The sequence below is a fragment of the Symphalangus syndactylus genome, chromosome 20 (genome assembly GCF_028878055.3).
Source record: "Symphalangus syndactylus isolate Jambi chromosome 20, NHGRI_mSymSyn1-v2.1_pri, whole genome shotgun sequence".
Lineage (NCBI taxonomy): Eukaryota > Metazoa > Chordata > Mammalia > Primates > Hylobatidae > Symphalangus > Symphalangus syndactylus.
Window position 1 is genome coordinate 2351327 of NC_072442.2, and position 22165 is coordinate 2373491.

Here is a 22165-nt window from a genome sequence, read left to right on the forward strand (position 1 = left end):
GAAAGGCTCAATCAAATGTAAGGTTCAACTCTGTTAGTTGAATGCACAGAACAGAAAGAAGTTTCATACAATGCTTCTGTGTAGTTAATATTTGAACATATTCTTTTTTCCACTATTACCCACTTAGCGCTACGAATGTCCAGTTGCATTTTCTACAGACAGAGTGTTTCAAAACTGCTCAATCAAAGTATGGTTTAACTCTGTTAGCTGAATGCTCAGATCAGAAAGAAGTTTCACAGAATGCTTCTGTGTAGTTTATATTTGAATATATTCCTTTTTCCACTACTACTCTCTTAGCGCTCCAAATGTCCAGTTGCATTTTCTACAGAAAGAGTGTTCAGATCTGCTAAATCAAAGTATGGTTTAACTCTGTTAGCTGAATGCACAGATCAGAAAGAAGTTTCACAGAATGATTCTGGGTAGTTTATATTTGGAGACATTCCTTTTTCCACTATTACCCACTTAGCGCTCCGAATCTCCACTTGCATTTTCTACAGAAAGAGTGTTTCAGAACGGCTCAATCAAAACTAAGGTTCAACTCTTTTAGTTGAACAAACAGATCAGAAATAAGTTTCACAGAATGCATCTGTGTAGTTTTTATTTGTAGACATTCTTTTTCCCAATATAGGCCTCTTAGCGCTCAGAATGTCCAATTGCAGTTTCTACAGAAAGAGTGTTTCAGAACGGCTCAATCAAAAGTAAGGTTCAACTCTGTTAGTTGAATGCACAGAACAGAAAGTAGTTTCATACAATGCTTCTGTGTAGTTTATATTTGAACATATTCTTTTTTCCAGTATTACCCACTTAGCGCTCCGAATGTCCACTTGCATTTTCTACAGAAAGAGTGTTCAGAACTGCGCAATCAAAAGTATGGTTTAACTCTGTTAGCTTAATGAACATATCAGAAATAAGTTTCACACAATGCTTCTGTGAAGTTTTTATTTGAAGATATTATTTTTCCCAATAGAGGCCTCTTAGCGCTCAGAATGTCCAATTGCAGTTTCTACAGAAAGAGTGTTTCAGAAAGGCTCAATCAAAACTAAGGTTCAACTCTGTTTGTTGAGTGCCCAGAAGAGAAAGAAGTTTCATACAATGCTTCTGTGTAGTTTATATTTGAACATATTCTTTTCTCCACTATTACCCACTTAGCGCTACGAATGTCCAGTTGCATTTACTACAGACAGAGTGTTTCAAAACTGCTCAATCAAAAGTATGGTTTAACTCTGTTAGCTGAATGCTCAGATCAGAAAGAAGTTTCACAGAATGCTTCTGTGTAGTTTATATTTGAATATATTCCTTTTTCCACTACTACTCTCTTAGCGCTCCAAATGTCCAGTTGCATTTTCTACAGAAAGAGTGTTCAGATCTGCTCAATCAAAAGTATGGTTTAACTCTGTTAGCTGAATGCACAGATCAGAAAGAAGTTTCACAGAATGATTCTGTGTAGTTTATATTTGGAGACATTCCTTTTTCCACTATTACCCTCTTAGCGCTCCGAATCTCCACTTGCATTTTCTACAGAAAGAGTGTTTCAGAACGGCTCAATCAAAACTAAGGTTCAACTCTTTTAGTTGAACAAACAGAACAGAAAGAAGTTTCACACAATTCTTCTGTGTAGTTTTTATTTGTAGACATTCTTTTTCCCAATATAGGCCTCTTAGCGCTCAGAATGTCCAATTGCAGTTTCTACAGAAAGAGTGTTTCAGAACGGCTCAATCAAAAGTAAGGTTCAATTCTGTTAGTTGAATGCACAGAACAGAAAGAATTTTCACAGAATGCTACTGTGTAGTTTATATTTGAATATATTCCTTTTTCCACTATTACCCTCTTAGCGCTCCGAATGTCCACTTGCATTTTCTACAGAAAGAGTGTTCAGAACTGCGCAATCAAAAGTATGGTTTAACTCTGTTAGCTTAATGAACATATCAGAAATAAGTTTCACACAATGCTTCTGTGTAGTTTTTTTTTGAAGATATTATTTTTCCCAATAGAGGCCTCTTAGCGCTCAGAATGTCCAATTGCAGTTTCTACAGAAAGAGTGTTTCAGAAAGGCTCAATCAAAAGTAAGGTTCAACTCTGTTAGTTGAATGCACAGAACAGAAAGAAGTTTCATACAATGCTTCTGTGTAGTTTATATTTGAACATATTCTTTTTTCCACTATTACCCACTTAGCGCTACGAATGTCCAGTTGCATTTTCTACAAAAAGACTGTTCAGATCTGCTCAATCAAAAGTATGGTTTAACTCTGTTAGCTGAATGCACAGATCAGAAAGAAGTTTCACCGAATGATTCTGTGTAGTTTATATTTGAAGACATTCCTTTTTCCACTATTACCCTCTTAGCGCTCCGAATCTCCACTTGCATTTTCTACAAAAAGAGTGTTTCATAACTGCTCAATCAAAAATATTTTTTATCTCTGTTAACTGAATTTACAGATCAGAAATAAGTTTCACAGAATGCATCTGTGTAGTTTTTATTTGAAGATATTCTTTTTCCCAATGTAGGCCTCTTAGCGCTTAGCATGTCCAATTGCAGTTTCTACAGAAAGAGTGTTTCAGAACGGCTCAATCAAAAGTAAGGTTCAACTCTGTTAGTTGAATGCACAGAACAGAAAGAATTTTCACAGAATGCTACTGTGTAGTTTATATTTGAATATATTCCTTTTTCCACTATTACCCTCTTAGCGCTCCGAATGTCCACTTGCATTTTCTGCAGAAAGAGTGTTCAGAACTGCGCAATCAAAAGTATGGTTTAACTCTGTTAGCTTAATGAACATATCAGAAATAAGTTTCACACAATGCTTCTGTATAGTTTTTATTTGAAGGTATTATTTTTCCCAATAGAGGCCTCTTAGTGCTCAGAATGTCCAATTGCAGTTTCTACAGAAAGAGTGTTTCAGAAAGGCTCAATCAAAAGTAAGGTTCAACTCTGTTAGTTGAATGCACAGAACAGAAAGAAGTTTCATACAATGCTTCTGTGTAGTTTATATTTGAACATATACTTTTTTCCAGTATTACCCACTTAGCGCTACGAATGTCCAGTTGCATTTTCTACAGACAGAGTGTTTCAAAACTGCTCAATCAAAAGTATGGTTTAACTCTGTTAGCTGAATGCTCAGATCAGAAAGAAGTTTCACAGAATGCTTCTGTGTAGTTTATATTTGAATATATTCCTTTTTCCACTACTACTCTCTTAGCGCTCCAAATGTCCAGTTGCATTTTCTACAGAAAGAGTGTACAGATCTGCTCAATCAAAAGTATGGTTTAACTCTGTTAGCTGAATGCACAGATCAGAAAGAAGTTTCACAGAATGGGTCTGTGTAGTTTATATATGGAGACATTCCTTTTTCCACTATTACCCTCTTTGTGCTCCGAATCTCCACTTGCATTTTCTACAGAAAGAGTGTTTCAGAACGGCTCAATCAAAACTAAGGTTCAACTCTTTTAGTTGAACAAACAGAACAGAAAGAAGTTTCACACAATTCTTCTGTGTAGTTTTTATTTGTAGACATTCTTTTTCCCAATAGAGGCCTCTTAGCGCTCAGAATGTCCAATTGCAGTTTCTACAGAAAGAGTGTTTCAGAACGGCTCAATCAAAAGTAAGGTTCAACTCTGTTAGTTGAATGCACAGAACAGCAAGTAGTTTCACAGAATGCTTCTGTGTAGTTTATATTTGAACATATTCTTTTTTCCACTATTACCCACTTAGCGCTACGAATGTCCAGTTGCATTTTCTACAGACAGAGTGTTTCAAAATTGCTCAATCAAAAGTATGGTTTAACTCTGTTAGCTGAATGCTCAGATCAGAAAGAATTTTCACAGAATGCTTCTGTGTACTTTTTATTTGAAGATATTCCTTTCTCCAATATAGGAGTCTTAGTGCTCAGAATGTCCAATTGCAGTTTCTACAGAAAGAGTGTTTCAGAAAGGCTCAATCAAAAGTAAGATTCAACTCTGTTAGTTGAATGCACAGAACAGAAAGTAGTTTCACAGAATGCTTCTGTGTAGTTTATATTTGAATATATTACTTTTTCCACTACTACCCTCTTAGCGCTCCAAATGTCCAGTTGCATTTTCCACAGAAAGAGTGTTCAGAACTGCTCAATCAAATGTATGATTTAACTCTGTTAGCTGAATGCACAGATCAGAAAGAAGTTTCACAGAATGATTCAGTGTAGTTTATATTTGAAGACATTCCTTTTTCCACTATTACCCTCTTAGCGCTCCAAATCTCCACTTGCATTTTCTACAGAAAGAGTGTTTCAGAACGTCTCAATCAAAACTAAGGTTCAAATCTCTTAGTTGAATGCGCAGAACAGAATTTAGTTTCACAGATTGCTTCTGTGTAGTTTGTATTTGAAGATATTCCTTTTTCCACTGTTACCCTCTTAGAGCTCAGAATGTCCACTTGCATTTTCTACAGAAAGTGTGTTCAGAACTGCTCTATCAAAAGTATGTTTTAACTCTTTAGGTGAATGCACAGATCAGAAATAATTTTCACAGAATTTTTCTGTGTAGTTTATATTTGAAGATATTCCATTTTCCACTATTACCCCCTTAGCGCTCTGAATGTCCAGTTGCATTTTCTACAGAAAGAGTGTTTCAGAACGGCTCAATCAAAACTAATGTTCAACTCTTTTAGTTGAATGAACAGAACATAAAGAAGTTTCACAGAATGCTTCTGTGTAGTTTTTATTTGTAGATATTCTTTTTCCCAATATAGGCCTCTTAGCGCTCAGAATGTCCAATTGCAGTTTCTACAGAAAGAGTGTTTCAGAACGGCTCAATCAAAAGTAAGGTTCAACCCTGGTAGTTGAATGCACAGAACAGAAAGAAGTTTCACAGAATGCTTCTGTGTAGTTTATATTTGAATATATTCCTTTTTCCACTATTACCCTCTCAGCGCTCCGAATGTCCACTTGCACTTTCTACAGAAAGAGTGTTCTGAACTGCGCAATCAAAAGTATGGTTTAACTCTGTTACCTGAATGCATGTATCAGACATAAGTTTCAAACAATGCTTCTGTGTAGTTTTTATTTGAAGATATTATTTTCCCAATATAGGCCTCTTAGCGCTCAGAATGTCCAATTGCAGTTTCTACAGCAAGAGTGTTTCAGAACGGCTCAATCAAATGTAAGGTTCAACTTTCTTAGTTGAATGCACAGAACAGAAAGAAGTTTCACAGAATGCTTCTGTGTTGTATTTAGTTGAAGATACTCCTTTTTGGACTATTACCCACTTAGCGCTCCGAATATCCACTGGCAGTTTCTACACAAAGAGTGTTTCAGAACTGCTCCTTCAAATGTAAGGCTCAACTCTGTAAGTTGAATGCGGAGAACAGAAAGGGGTTTCAGAGAATGCTTCTGTGTAGTTTTTAATTGGAGATATTCCTTTTTCCTCTATTACAATTTAGCGCTCCGAATGTCCACTTGCATTTTCTACAAAAAGAGTGTTTCATAACTGCTCAATCAAAAATATGGTTTAGCTCTGTTAACTGAATTTACAGATCAGAAATAAGTTTCACAGAATGCATCTGTGTAGTTTTTATTTGAAGATATTCTTTTTCCCAATATAGGCCTCTTAGCGCTTAGAATGTCCAATTGCAGTTTCTACAGAAAGAGTGTTTCAGAACGGCTCAATCAAAAGTAAGGTTCAACTCTGTTAGCTGAATGCACAGAACAGAAAGAAGTTTCACAGAATGCTACTGTGTAGTTTATATTTGAATATATTCCTTTTTCCACTATTACCCTCTTAGCGCTCCGAATGTCCACTTGCATTTTCTACAGAAAGAGTGTTCGGAACTGCGCAATCAAAAGTATGGTTTAACTCTGTTAGCTGAATGCACATATCAGAAATAAGTTTCACACAATGCTTCTGTGTAGTTTTTATTTGAAGATATTATATTTCCCAATATAGGCCTCTTAGCACTCAGAATGTCCAATTGCAGTTTCTACAGAAAGAGTGTTTCAGAACGGCTCAATCAAAAGTAAGGTTCAACTCTGTTAGTTGAATGCACAGAACAGAAAGAAGTTTCATACAATGCTTCTGTGTAGTTTATATTTGAACATATTCTTTTTTCCACTATTACCCACTTAGCGCTACGAATGTCCAGTTGCATTTTCTACAGACAGAGTGTTTCAAAACTGCTCAATCAAAAGTATGGTTTAACTCTGTTAGCTGAATGCTCAGATCAGAAAAAGTTTCACAGAATGCTTCTGTTTATTTTATATTTGAATATATTCCTTTTTCCACTACTACCCTCTTAGCGCTCCAAATGTCCAGCTGCATTTTCTACAGAAAGAGTGTTCAGATCTGCTCAATCAAAAGTATGGTTTAACTCTGTTAGCTGAATGCACAGGTCAGAAAGAAGTTTCACAGAATGATTCAGTGTAGTTTATATTTGAAGACATTCCTTTTTCCACTATTACCCTCTTAGCGCTCCAAATCTCCACTTGCATTTTCTACAGAAAGAGTGTTTCAGAACGTCTCAATCAAAACTAAGGTTCAAATCTCTTAGTTGAATGCACAGAACAGAATGTAGTTTCACAGATTGCTTCTGTGTAGTTTGTATTTGAAGATATTCCTTTTTCCACTGTTACCCTCTTAGAGCTCAGAATGTCCACTTGCATTTTCTACAGAAAGTGTGTTCAGAACTGCTCTATCAAAAGTATGTTTTAGCTCTTTAGCTGAATGCACAGATCAGTACGAAGTTTCACAGAATGCTGCTGTGTAGTGTTTATATGAAGTTATTCTTTTTACCAATATAGGCCTCTTAGCGCACAGAATGTCCAATTGCAGTTTCTACAGAGAGAGTGTTTCAGAAAGGCTCAATCAAAAGTAAGGTTCAACTCTTTTAGTTGAATGAACAGAACAGGAAGAAGTTTCAGAGAATGATTCTGTGTCGTTTATATTTGAAGATATTCCTTTTTCCACTATTACCTTCTAAGCTCTCCGAATGTCCACTTGCATTTTCTACAGAAAGAGTGTTTCCGAACTGCTCAATCAAAAGTATGGTTTAACTCTGTTAGCTGAATGCACAGATCAGTACGAAGTTTCACAGAATGTTTCTGTGTAGTTTTTATTTGAAGATAGTCCTTTCCCAAATATAGGCCTCTTAGCGCTCCGAATATCCAATTTCAGTTTCTACAGAAAAAGTTTTTCAGAACGCCTCAATGAAAAGTAGGGTTCAACTCTTTTAGTTGAATTCACAGAACGGAAAGAAGTTTCACAGAATGCTTCTGTGTAGTATTTATTTGAAGGTATTCCTTTTTCCACCAGTAACCTCTTAGCGCTCCCAATGTCCAGTTGCATTTTCTACAGAAGGAGTGTTCAGAACTGCTCAATCATAAGTGTGCTTTAACCCTGTTAGGTGAATGCACAGATCAGAAAGAAGTTTCACAGAATTCTTCAGTGTAGTTTATATTTGAAGATATTCCATTTTCCACTATTACCCACTTAGCGCTCTGAATCTCCAGTTGCATTTTCTACAGAAAGAGTGTTTCAGAACTGCTCAGTCAAAAGAATGGTTTAACTCTGTTAGCTGAATGCACAGAACAGAAAGAAGTTTCACAGAATGCTGCGGTGTAATGTTTATATGAAGATATTCTTTTTACCAATATAGGCCTCTTAGCGCTCAGAATGTCCAATTGCAGTTTCTACAGAAAGAGTGTTTCAGAAAGGCTCAATCAAAAGTAAGGTTCAACCCTGTTAGTTGAATGCACAGAAAAGAAAGTAGTTTCACAGAATGCTTCTGTGTAGTTTATATTTGAATATATTACTTTTTCCACTACTACCCTCTTAGCGCTCCAAATGTCCAGTTGCATTTTCTACAGAAAGAGTGTTCAGAACTGCTCAATCAAATGTATGATTTAACTCTCTTAGCTGAATGCACAGATTAGAAAGAAGTTGCACAGAATGCTTCTGTGTAGTTTTTATTTGAAGATATACTTTTTCCCAATATAGGCCTCTTAGTGCTCAGATTGTCCAATTGCAGTTTCTACAGAAAGAGTGTTTCAGAATGGCTCTTTCAATAGTAAGGTTCAACTCTGCTATTTCAATGCACAGAACAGAAAGTAGTTTCACAGAATGCTTCTCTGTAGTTCATATTTGACGATATTACTTTTTCCACTATTACCCTCTTAGAGCTCGGAATGTCCACTTGCATTTTCTACAGAAAGAGTGTTCAGAACTGCTCCATCAAAAGTATGGTTTTATTCTGTTAGTTGAATGCACAGATCAGAAAGAAGTTTCACAGAATTCTTCTGTGTAGTTTTTATTTGAAGATATTCCTTTTTCCAATATAGGTCTCTTAGCGCTCAGAATGTCCAATTGCAGTATCTACAGAAAGAGAGTTTCAGAACTGCTCAATCAAAAGTAAGGTTCAATACTGTTAGTTGAATGCACGGAACAGAAAGAAGTTTCAGAGAATGCTTCTGTGTAGTTTATATTTGAAGATATTCCTTTTTCGACTATTACCTCTTAGCGTTCCGAATGTCCACTGGCAGTTTCTACACAAAGAGTGTTTCAGAACAGATCCTTCAAAGTAAGGCTCAAATCTGTTAGTTGAATGCAGAGAACAGAAAGGAGTTTCAGAGAATGCTTCTGTGTAGTTTTAATTTGGGGATATTCCTTTTTCCACTAATACAATTTTAGCGCTCCGAATGTCCACTTGCGTTTTCTACAGAAAGAGTGTCTCATAACTTCTCAATCAAAAGTATGGTTTAACTCTCTTAGCTGAATGCACAGATCAGAAATAAGTTTCACAGAATGCTTCTGATTAGTTTTTATTTGGAGATATTCTTTTTCCCAATATAGGCCACTTAGCGCTCAGAATGTCCAATTGCCATTTCTACAAAATGAGTGTTTCAGAAGGCTCAATCAAAAGTAAGGTTCAACTCTGTTAGTTGAATGCACAGAACAGAAAGAAGTTTCACAGAATGCTTCTGTGTAGTTTATATTTGAATGTATTCCTTTTTCCACTATTACCATCTTAGCGCTCCGAATGTCCACTTGCATTTTCTACAGAAAGAGAGTTTCAGAAAGGCTCAATCAAAAGTAAGGTTCAACTCTGTTACTTGAATGCACAGAACAGCAAGAAGTTTCACAGAATGCTTCTGTGTAGTTTATATTTGAATATATTCCTTTTTCCAGTATTACCCTCTTAGTGCTCCGAATGTCCACTTGCATTTTCTACAGAAAGAGTGTTCTGAACGGCTCAATCAAAAGTATGGTTTTACTCTGTTATTTGAATGCACATATCAGAAATAAGTTTCACAGAATCCTTCCGTGTAGTATTTTGTTGAAGATATTCCTTTTTCGACTATTATCCTCTTAGCTCTCCGAATGTCCAATTTCAGTTTCTAAACAAAGAGTGTTTCAGAACTGCTCCTTCAAAAGTAGGGCTCAACTCTGTTAGTTGAATGCAGAGAACAGAAAGGAGTTTCACAGAATGCCTCTGTGTAGTTTATATTTGAATATATTCCCTTTTTCAGTATTACCCTCTTAGCGCTCTGAATGTCCACTTGCATTTTCTACAGAAAGAGTCTTCAGAACTGCTCAATCCAAAGTATGGTTTAACTCTGTTAGCTGAATGCACAGATCAGAAAGAATTTTCACAGAATGCTTCTGTGTACTTTTTATTTGAAGATATTCCTTTCTCCAATATAGGAGTCTTAGCGCTCAGAATGTCCAATTGCAGTATCTACAGAAAGAGTGTTTCTGAACTGCTTAATCAAATGTAAGGTTCAACTCTGTTAGTTGAATGAACGGAACAGAAAGAAGTTTCATAGAATGCTTCTGTGTAGTTTATATTTGAAGATGTTCCTTTTTCCACTATTACCTTCTAAGCGCTCCGAATGTCCACTTGCATTTTCTACAGAATGAGTGTTTCCGAACTGCTCAATCAAAAGTATGGTTTAATTCTGTTAGCTGAATGCACAGATCAGTACGAAGTTTCACGGAATGCTTCTGTGTAGTTTTTATTTGAAGATAGTCCTTTTTCCAATATAGGCCTCTTTGCGCTCCGAATATCCAATTGCAGTTTCTACAGAAAGAGTGTTTCAGAATGGCTCAATCAAAAGTAGGGTTCAACTCATTTAGTTGAATGCACAGAACAGAGAGTAGTTTCACAGAATGCTTCTGTGTAGTATTTATTTGAAGATATTCCTTTTTCCACTATTACCCTCTTAGCGCTCCGAATGTCCACTTGCAGTTTCTACAGAAAGAGTGTTTCAGGACTGCTCCTTCAAAAATAAGGCTCAACCCTGTTAGTTGAAAGCAGAGAACAGAAACAAGTTTCAGAGAATGCCTCTTTGTAGTTTTTATTTGAAGATATTCCTTTTTCCACAATTACCATCTTAGCGCACCGAATGACCACTTGCATTTTCTACAGAAAGAGTGTTTCAGAACTGCTAAATCAAAAGTATCGTTTAACTCTGTTAGCTGAATGCACAGATAAGAAAGAAGTTTCACAGAATGCATCTGTGTAGTTTTTATTTGAAGATATTCTTTATCCCAATATAGGCATCATAGCGCTCAGTATGTTAAAATGCAGTTTCTACAGAAAGAGTGTTTCAGAACGGCTGAATCAAAAGTAAGGTTCAACTCTGTTAGTTGAATGCACAGAACAAAAAGAAGTTTCACAGAATGCTTCTCAGTAGTTTATATTTGAATATATTCCTTTTTGCACTATTACCCTCTTAGCGCTCCGAATGTCCACTTGCATTTTCTACATAAAGAGTGTTCAGAACGGCTCAATCAAAAATATGGTTTCACTCTGTTAGTTATATGCACATATCAGAAATAAGTTTCAGAGAGGGCTTCTGTGTAGTATTTAGTTGAAGATATTCCTTTTTCGAATATTACCCTCTTAGCGCTCCGAATGTCCACTGGCAGTTTCTACACAAAGTGTTTTTCAGAACTGCTCCTTCAAAAGTAATGCTCAACACTGTAAGTTGAATGCAGAGAACAGAAAGAAGCTTCACAGAATGCTTCTGTGTAGTTTATATTTGAATATATTCCTTTTTTCAGTATTACCCTCTTAGCGCTCCGAATCTCCACCTGCATTTTCTACAAAAAGATTGTTCAGAACTGCTCAATCAAAAGTTGGTTTATCTCTGTTAGCTGAATGCACATATCAGTACGAAGTTTCACAGAATGCTTCTGTGTAGTTTTTATTTGAAAATAGTCCTTTTTCAAATATAGGCCTCTTAGCACTCCAAATATCCAATTGCAGTTTCTACAGAAAGAGTGTTTCAGAACGGCAAAATGAAAAGTAGGGTTCAACACTTTTAGTTGAATTCACAGAACAGAAAGTAGTTTCACAGATTGCTTCTGTGTAGTATTTATTTGAAGGTATTCCTTTTTCCACTATTACCCTAGTAGCGCTCGGAATGTCCACTTGCAGTTTCTACAGAAAGTGTGTTTCAGGGCTGCTCCTTCAAAAATAAGGCTCAACTCTGTTAGTTGAATGCAGAGAACAGAAAGAAGTTTCAGAGAATGCCTCTGTGTAGTTTTTATTTGAAGATATTCCTTTTTCCACAATTACCAACTTAGCACACCGAATGTCCACTTGCATTTTCTACAGAAAGAGTGTTTCAGAACTGCTAAATCAAATGTATCGTTTAATTCAGTTAGCTGAATGCACAGAACAGAAAGAAGTTTCAGAGAATGCATCTCTGAAGTTTTTATTTGAAGATATTATTTTTCTCAATATAGGCCTCTTAGCGTTCAGAAATCCAATTACAGTTTCTACAGAAAGAGTGTTTCAGAACTGCTCAATCAAAATTAAGGTTCAACTCTGTTAGTTGAATGCACAGAACAGAATGTAGTTTCACAGATTGCTTCTGTGTAGTTTATATTTGAAGATATTCCTTTTTCAACTGTTACCCTCTTAGATCTCCGAATGTCCACTTGCATTTTCTACAGAAAGTGTGTTCAGAACTGCTCTATCAAAAGTATGGTTTAACTCTGTTAGGTGAATGCACAGATCAGAAATAAGTTTCACAGAATTCTTCTGTGTAGTTTATATTTGAAGATATTCCATTTTCCACTATTACCCACTTAGCGCTCTGAATGTCCAGTTGCATTTTCTACAGAAAGAGTGTTTCAGAACTGCTCAATCAAAAGTATGGTTTAACTCTGTTAGCTGAATGCACAGATCAGAAAGAAGTTTCACAGAATGCTGCTGTGTAGTGTTTATATGAAGATATTCTTTTTACCAATATAGGCCTCTTAGCGCTCAGAATGTCCAATTGCAGTTTCTACAGAAAGAGTGTTTCAGAAAGGCTCAATCAAAAGTAAGGTTCAACTATGTTAGTTGAATGCACAGAACAGAAAGATGTTTCACAGAATGCTTCTGTGTAGTTTATATTGGAATATATTCCTTTTTGCACTACTACCCTCTTAGTGCTCCAAATGTCCAGTTGCATTTTCTACAGAAAGAGTGTTCAGAACTGATCAATCAAATGTATGATTTAACTCTGTTAGCTGAATGCACAGATCAGAAAAAGTTTCACAGAATGCTTCTGTGTAGTTTTTGTTTGAAGATATTCTTTTTCCCAATATAGGCCTCTTATCGCTCAGATTGTCCAATTGAATTTTCTACAGAAAGAGTGTTTCAGAATGGCTCTATCATAAGTAAGGTTCAACTCTGTTATTTGAATGCACAGAACAGAAAGTAGTTTCACAGAATGCCTGTCTGTAATTCTTATTTGACGATATTACTTTTTCCACTATTACCCTCTTAGAGCTCCGAATGTCCACTTGCATTTTCTACAGAAAGAGTGTTCAGAACTGCTCAATCAAAAGTATGGTTTAACTCTTTTAGTTGAATGCACAGATCAGAAAGAAGTTTCACAGAATTCTTCTGTGTAGTTTTTATTTGAACATATTCCTTTTTCCAATATAGGAGGCTTAGCGCTCAGAATTTCCAATTGCAGTATCTACAGAAAGAGAGTTTCAGAACTGGTCAATCAAAAGTAAGGTTCAATATTGTTAGTTGAATGCAAGGAACAGAAAGAAGTTTTACAGAATGCTTCTGTGTAGTTTATATTTGAAGATACTCCTTTTTCCACTATTACCCTCTTAGCGCTCCGAATCACCACTTGCATTTTCTACAGAAAGAGTGTTTCAGAACGGCTCAATCAAAAGTAAGGTTCAACTCTTTTAGTTGAATGCACAGAACAGAAAGTAGTTTCACAGAATGCTTCTGTTTAGTATTTAGTTGAAGATATTCCTTTTTCGACTATTACCCTCTTAGCGTTCCGCATATCCACTGGCAGTTTCTACACAAAGAGTGTTTCAGAACAGCACCTTCAAAAGTAAGGCTCAACTCTGTTAGTTTAATGCAGAGAACTGAAAGGAGTTTCAGAGAATGCTTCTGTGTAGTTTTTATTTGGGGATATTCCTTTTTCCACTATTACAATCTTAGCGCTCCTAATGTCCACTTGCATTTCCTACAGAAACAGTGTTTAATAACTGCTCAATCAAAAGTGTGGTTTAACTCTGTTAGCTGAATGCACAGATCAGAAATAAGTTTCACAGAATTCTTCTGAGTAGTTTTTATTTGGAGATATTCTTTTTCCCAATATAGGCCACTTAGCGCTCAGAATGTCCAATTGCAGTTTCTACAGAATGAGTGTTTCAGGACGGCTCAATCAAAAGTAAGGTTCAACTCTGTTAGTTGAATGCACAGAACAGAAAGTAGTTTCACAGAATGCCTGTCTGTAGTTCTTATTTGACGATATTTCTTTTTCCACTATTACCCTCTTAGAGCTCCGAATGTCCACTTGCATTTTCTACAGAAAGAGTGTTCAGAACTGCTCAATCAAAAGTATGGTTTAACTCTGTTAGTTGAATGCACAGATCAGAAAGAAGTTTCACAGAATTCTTCTGTGTAGTTTTTATTTGAACATATTCCTTTTTCCAATATAGGACTCTTAGCGCTTAGAATTTCCAATTGCAGTATCTACAGAAAGAGAGTTTCAGAACTGGTCAATCAAAAGTAAGGTTCAATATTGTTAGTTGAATGCAAGGAACAGAAAGAAGTTTCACAGAATGGGTCTGTGTAGTTTATATATGGAGACATTCCTTTTTCCACTATTACCCTCTTTGTGCTCCGAATCACCACTTGCATTTTCTACAGAAAGAGTGTTTCAGAACGGCTCAATCAAAAGTAAGGTTCAACTCTTTTAGTTGAATGCACAGAACAGAAAGAAGTTTCACAGAATGCTTCTGTTTAGTATTTAGTTGAAGATATTCCTTTTTCGACTATTACCCTCTTAGCGTTCCGCATATCCACTGGCAGTTTCTACACAAAGAGTGTTTCAGAACAGCACCTTCAAAAGTAAGGCTCAACTCTGTTAGTTTAATGCAGAGAACAGAAAGGAGTTTCAGAGAATGCTTCTGTGTAGTTTTAATTTGGGGATATTCCTTTTTCCACTATTACAATCTTAGCGCTCCTAATGTCCACTTGCATTTCCTACAGAAACAGTGTTTAATAACTGCTCAATCAAAAGTGTGGTTTAACTCTGTTAGCTGAATGCACAGATCAGAAATAAGTTTCACAGAATTCTTCTGAGTAGTTTTTATTTGGAGATATTCTTTTTCCCAATATAGGCCACTTAGCGCTCAGAATGTCCAATTGCAGTTTCTACAGAATGAGTGTTTCAGGACGGCTCAATCAAAAGTAAGGTTCAACTCTGTTAGTTGAATGCACAGAACAGAAAGAAGTTTCACAGAATTCTTCTGTGTAGTTTATATTTGAATATATTCCTTTTTCCAGTATTACCTTCTTAGTGCTCCGAATGTCCACTTGCATTTTCTTCAGAAAGAGTGTTCATAACGGCTCAATCAAAAGTATGGTTTTACTCTGTTAGTTGAATTCACATATCAGAAATAAGTTTCACAGAATGCTTCTGTGTAGTATTTAGCTGAAGATATTCCTTTTTCGACTATTATCCTCTTAGCTCTCCGAATGTCCAATTTCAGTTTCTACACAAAGAGTGTTTCAGAACTGCTCCTTCAAAAGTAAGGCTCAACTCTGTTAGTTGAATGCAGAGAACAGAAAGAAGTTGCAGAGAACAGAAAGAAATTTCACAGAATGCTTCTGTGTACTTTATATTTGAATATATTCCTTTTTCCACTACTACCCTCTTAGCGCTCCAAATGTCCAGTTGCATTTTCTACAGAAAGAGTGTTCAGAACTGCTCAATCAAATGTACGGTTTAACTCTGTTAGCTGAATGCACAGATCAGAAAGAAGTTTCACAGAATGATTCTGTGTAGTTTATATTTGAAGATATTCCTTTCTGTTCTCTGCATTAAAATCAATCAAAAAATTATATTGAAATTGAAATACTGAATTTTATACTAAAGACAAGGCATCCAACTGAAAATGAAATTTTCCAGGTGAAAATTTCCAAATCATAAATATGTAGGGACAAAAAACTGTATTTATAAAGAAAAAGATAATTCTAATTAATTGATGATTCAAAGGTTTACAACTTTAAAAGTAAATATTATCTTTGAAGTAAAGTCCATTTAAATTATTTATGCCGCCAAAATTTTAGTAATTGTATATGTATATCATGTAAACTTTTTCGAGAATGATGGAATTGGAAATGTTAGGGTATTATGCGGAAAAAATCACCTAAAGAAAAAAATTATCTCCTCATGAAGGATTACTTTAGCCACTTTGACAGGTGTAGGTAAAAGAACACTTAATGCACATCAATATGATTAGGAGATGCGCGCTTAGATATACGTTATCATTGAAAAGAGAATTGTATTATCAGGTTTGCAGGGGCCCTTCTTATCCTTCATATTTATGTACCTTTGTCATCTATAGAAAGATTATAGGAATTTTAAAAATAGCTGATATTTAAGAAACATCACCATAACACTGTGCTGAATGCATAATAAAACATTTCCCTTCTCTCTAAAAGCCTTTTAAAATTATGTACCATAATCAGTATGGCCAGCAGAGGGTCATTTCCATGTTCAAGTTCCTCTGTTTCTCGAGGGTGAGAATCCTTCTATAGTCTTCTGAGGGTGACACTGTAGTGTTTTCTTAGCCTGATTATTTTTATCTATTTTTTCCGATGCTTTCCTTTGTATATTTACATTTTACATATTGAAAGTTATTTTTTCAAATATTTTATATGCAAGTTTACAAAGTACAACGACTGTACATTAAAATAACTTATTTATGCCATATGGAAGATTAAATATAATTTTACAATATCTAATATTGATTGTTTAGTTTCTAATCATTGATACTTGACATGATTTTTCCCAGCATACCTCAAAATATTTTTCAAAATCCTGCGAATTAATTCCTGTAACACTTCTGAGGTGTATTAATAAGCTAGAGATGTAAAGAAGATTTGCAGAGAAAATTAGGTTCCCAAATTAGAAATTTTGTCCCACTATCGACTAGAAACCTCTTGAAATGATCAAAAACAATAATAATGCATGTCATAGAGGAAAACCAATAAGGCTGCTGCAGCATGACTACCTCTGTGACCTCAGACAAGTTACGTGTGGGTCCCTACTTCTGTGACCTCAGACAAGTTACGTGTGGGTCCGCACTTATTTTCTTCATCTCTAATAAATATTCGACAAATCTCATTTTCAAAAGTCTTTTAAGGCCTATCCACCTTTCTTTTTCTGATGGAGTTTTGCTCTCATTGCCCAGGCTGCAGTGCAATGTCATGGTCTCGGCTCACACAACCTCCGACTCCCGGGTTCATGTGATTCTCCTGCCTCCACCTCCTGAGTAGCTGGGATTACAGGTGCGCAACACAACGCCCAGCTAATTTTTTGTATTTTTAGTAGAGATGGGGTTTCACCATGTTGGTCAGGCTGGTCTTGAACTCCCGACCTCAGGTGATCTGCACGCCTCGGCCTCTCAAAGTGCTGGGATTACAGTCATGAGCAACCGCGGCCTGTGAGGGCTTTCTACTTTTAAGATGTCAGGACGTATAGCCTGGGAGGTAAATGGTAGTATATATATACATATATATATGTATATATATATACACACACACACACTGTATATATATACATATATACGGTATATTATACTATATATACATATATACTGAATATTATACTCTATATATACATATCTACTGTATATTATATATATATATACACATACACACATACACACATACACACATGAGACAGAGAGAAGAGATAGACAATTTCATGTGAAAATATAAACTGTTAACATAATATTTTGCTTCTCTGAGGAATATTTAGCATTGTTCTCAATCTTCTCTGCAGAATTTAAGCATTTTTCTCAGAACTCACCAGATAGAATGAGGGAGGGGCCATATGATACGAGCCAGAGATGAAGGGAGAACAATAGAGAGGGTGCTTTGGGAAAAATAGTACAGTAAGGCTAGGGAATACTTCTCTCCAACAAAAAGACCAAGGTCACAGCTGTATCTCTTCAGAAGCCAAACTTTCTTTTAAAATGTCAATTTCCATCTATTTCTTGCTTCACAGACATTCCATTCATTGCTGGATTTCAAATAAAGCCTTTCCATGTGCAACCTTTCTATAGAAAAAGAGAAATATGGGGGACAGTACAGTCTAAGAAGTGATTAAGAATATCTAGTGGACTTTCCCAGACTGTAAATCTTTACATATATCTGAGCCTAATGAGGTGATTTATTGTGCTATAATGCACAGTGAACTATACAGATGCTTCTTTTTGATCATGCTGCAGAATGGAACTAAATACTAAATACCAAATAGCACTCCCATGATTCTTATACATGTCATTCATATGGCATATTTATGCTTTTTTATATAGCAATTCTTATTCTTAGCTCTTAGGCAACTACAGAATCTATTTGTCATTTTAATAGTCATGCTCCATTTGAGTTATGCAAGGTAGAAATTCTAAGTAGAAAATCTTGTTTTTATTGAAAGTTTTTAGTAAACATTTTGGAAAAAGTCTGTTTTTTGATGCTACTTCTGCACGCTTTCTCAACATGATATTACTTGGTATTGTCCTTATTAACCATAGTACACCATATTCTGCAAATGTTAGAGAGGGTTAAAAATCAGTCATGTATAAGTAAAGCTAATGAAATAGAAAGGAAACCATATTTAGGAAATGGAAGGCAGAAGCAAATGTATTAACTGTGAGTTAGAAACGGTTTAGTCTTTGGAATGAAGCAGCAAGAGTTTAAAAATCTGGTTTGTGATTCACTAGCTTTGTGACCTTGGAGAATTACCTCAGATTTCTGAGTATCAGTTTAGTAGGTGATATCAATTGCAACTTCGCAGAAATATCACAAGTATTAAATAAAGGACTTAGTATCTGGGAGAGCATAGAAAATTACTAATAGTTACATTTTTGTTAATATTACCGTTATTATTATCATACGTATAGTATTTTCTTTCACTGACAATGCATTTAGGACATAAGGAGAACTATAGAACAGTGCTTCTCCAACTTAAATGCAGAGCATGAATCACCTGGAGTTTTGTCAAAATGCGAATTCTGACTCAGTAGCCCTGCAAACTAAGGAAATCTTGGTAATGCTGGTGCTGCTAGTTCACCAACAGACCACACGTTTTGCAACAGCTATATAGAATGTCCTGTTTCTTTTTTTAATCACAAAACATGGCAAGCTCTAAAATAAAGCAGAATAACAGATTTAAATGTTAATACTCATGTCCTCAATTTATAATTTCTCCCTCCCTAACAATGGTATAATTCTGATTAAAAATTAGCAAAGAAAAAAATGGAAATTAATCTTCCTATGTTTATTCTTTTAACAAATTCTGTGTGATTACTACTGGGTTACTTGCTGTAGGAAATAGAAAAATTGCTTTGACATAGATCCTCAAGAATCTGTCCCACTACAAGCTTATTTTTGTAGGAAGCTAAAAGATTTATATAAATAACCGTAATTAAAGAGACAAATGAAGAAGTGCAATGAAAGACGTAGGGAAAGTGCTAGAGGAGTTCGGGGTGGAGGAAAATTATCCTCAAATAATATCTATGCGTAACATTATGCTATCTTCCCTAACCAGCGCTTGACCAGATTGTCACAGTGAACTTTGGTCCTTTCTTATATCTTAGTTTTGGTTCCCACATCCTTCTGTTTGAGGAAGTTCTTGTTTTCCTCATGTAATGACAACAACACTTAAACAATGTATACCAGATAAAAGGAACTATATTGCTTGCTTTATTTACATAGTTAATTTAATTTGTACAATGAACTATGAAGTAATCAGCATTATTTCCTTCATTTTACATATGAGAAAATGGAGAATCAGCGACATTGAATCATCTCAAGTTTCTAAAATATCCACTCTCACCAGGCTGTTTACCCTGTTTTTGTCTGTATGCTGCTATAACAAAATGCCACAGATTGAGTAATTCATAAAAAACAGAAATGTATTTCTCACAGTTCTGGGGCTGAGAAGTCCGAAATCAAGGCAGCGGAGATTTGGCAGTTGGTCCCGAGGTGGCACCTTCTTGCTTCGTCTTCACGTGACAAAAGTGGGCAAAAACGGACAATGTGACGACATGGCAGAAGAGACTGAGGAGCCCGGCATTCCTCTAAAGCATCTTTTACGAGGACGTTTATCTCATTCATGAGGGTGGATCCTTCTTCACTTAATCACTTAACCAAAAGCCCCATCTCTTGATGTCATTGTCCTGGGATTTTAGTTTCAACATACAAACTTTGGATGGGCACATAGGTTCAAATCATAGCACCCTCCAAATTATAATGCCTCTCTCATGCCTGTTCTCCTTGAAGTACCCTCTGGTTTTGCTCTCTTCATTCTTGCCATCACAGTTAACCCTTCAGTTCCATTTCTTTAAGTAATCTCTAAATTTTTAAGATGGTTCCATCTTTTTTTTTTGTATATGGCAGTCTCTCAAACATATTTGTCATATGAACTAAGCAGGTAAATATGTAAATGCCAGCTAAATTTTAGTGAATGATACAATGGCCTAAAGTTGTATCTACCCTTCAGCCAAATATATTTACTTTTAGTAGCAATCTCCTGTCATATACAAAGTCACGACTCTAGGGGTAAACATTTTAGCCTGTGGGTAAGATGTAAAGCAGTGGTATGTTATAGTGACAACTCACTGTCATAGCACTGGGACATGCTCCTCTATCTGCTACAAATTGAATCAACAAAATATATATGATTTTGTCAGATTTAAATGTATGCTCCTGTTAGTAAAATAAAAGTATGGGAAAACTTTACGGAGTAGATTTAATAGAAATGTTTTCCTGAGTTATCTGCCTTCTTTATTTTTATGTTATGCTTTAAGTCTATGGTCAATGTATAGAGCTATGATTGATGTGCTTTTCCAATTCTGTTCAGATCAGACAGGTTAATTTTCTTCTTTTAAATCTTCTTGAATTTTGTCTAACACTTTTTGTTCCAATTTCTTACTAGATTATACTCCCTTCCCTAACTGCTTCATGATTACTTATACACAAACAATATTATGATATTGACACATTGAATTCATTTTAGGTGATGATTTTGGTCATAAACATGAGCAGGTTGTGAAGTGTTTCAGCCATCCCAGGGCATGGCTGTGAGTCCCTTGTCTAATGTTTCAAAAAAATCTTGAATTTGTGATGATGCTGTGATGGTCCCTCAGATATTCTTACACACATCTTTGCCCCTTGTTCCCTCTAACTTTCCTCTTCTGATAAAAAAGCAAACACTGCCAAGCTCAAATGGAATTACATTTGGATGCAAGTGTCACTATGCAATGGTTGCCAATAAAAGTACACAAGGAATTTTATTATGGTGAATTAAAGGCAAACAGACTTCAGAGAAATGAGCACGAACATGAAAATGGCGCATGGTACGCGGATCTCACTGGAAAGTCATTCTGTACACAATGTTTTCACTAGAAAAATCCATTAGCTTTAGCTAGAAATTGAAATTACTTTGTAGGAAATCAGAATAAAATATGTGAAAACATTATATTCTGTGCAAGATTAATACCACGCCTGGTGTTGAAAGGTTTGTGGTCTTGCTTCGACGATGCTAAAAGGTCAGAAACCACAAAGATGCATATGTGTTGTCGTTTGCACAGTTACTAATTTTTCTCATTATTTCCATAATGCGATGTGCTGTTTCAACAGAGAAACCCTCTGGAGAGTGGCTTGCACTGTTTTCAGGCAGCTCTTTTGCTTTCATGTTTTGGCCTTGGCCAGGGAATTCAGACAGACTTTTCAGTTATTTTCGACAAGAATGTATTCATTTATTGTTTTAAATAATAATAAATAGATTTTAAAATTACTGTACATTACTGCACTTTAAACGCCATGAGGTCAAGGACTCTAAAGTCTGGACATCATTGTATACCCTACATCTTGCACAAGGTTTAGAAAAAATGGCATGGACACCTATTTTTTGAATCAATAAATGAATACATAAAAGAATTCCAAACTCTAGTCCAAGGTTTTAGATTAATAATGTATTAAAATGCGTAAAATTTATAGACAAAACTCTTCTTATTTAGAAGTTTATTCTTTAGTTGGAGAGATAAAATATATGCACATAAAAGCTTAAGGAAAAATAATAAGGGTTTTGAAGTACTTACTATGTGAAAAATTTAGCATAAATCTTACATCCATTTATTTAACACATTTTATACGTTGCATTATTTATATATAGTGCTGATTGGTAGAATTCATATGTGAACGGAACTATAAAAATTTTGAGGATAAGCACTAGAAACACAGAATAAATAGAGTGTTAACATGCAAAACACAGAAATACTTCAATTGACTAGGTGAAAGAAAAGATTTCTGGTTCCATGTACACTGATTATTGAGGGATGAGTATGACATTATTATGCCAGAATCAATAAATATTTTAAATAGGGAGAAAACTATAATTATATATCTTTGTGTTCAACAGGAGTAGCAGTACTGATAAAGTAGAAGTTTGTTATACCTTTTTTATAGTCTTTTAAAGTTGTTTATAAATAAAATCTACTCTTAGTTAATTAATGGTTGATGTTCATTGAAGTGTTTTCAAATTTTTGACCTCTGAATTGCCTTGTACATATGGAGAAATAAAGCTTGCCTAGCATAATTTCTTGAGTGGAGAATGAATGATCTGGATAGATTTGTTGACAATATGTCTGTACTTAT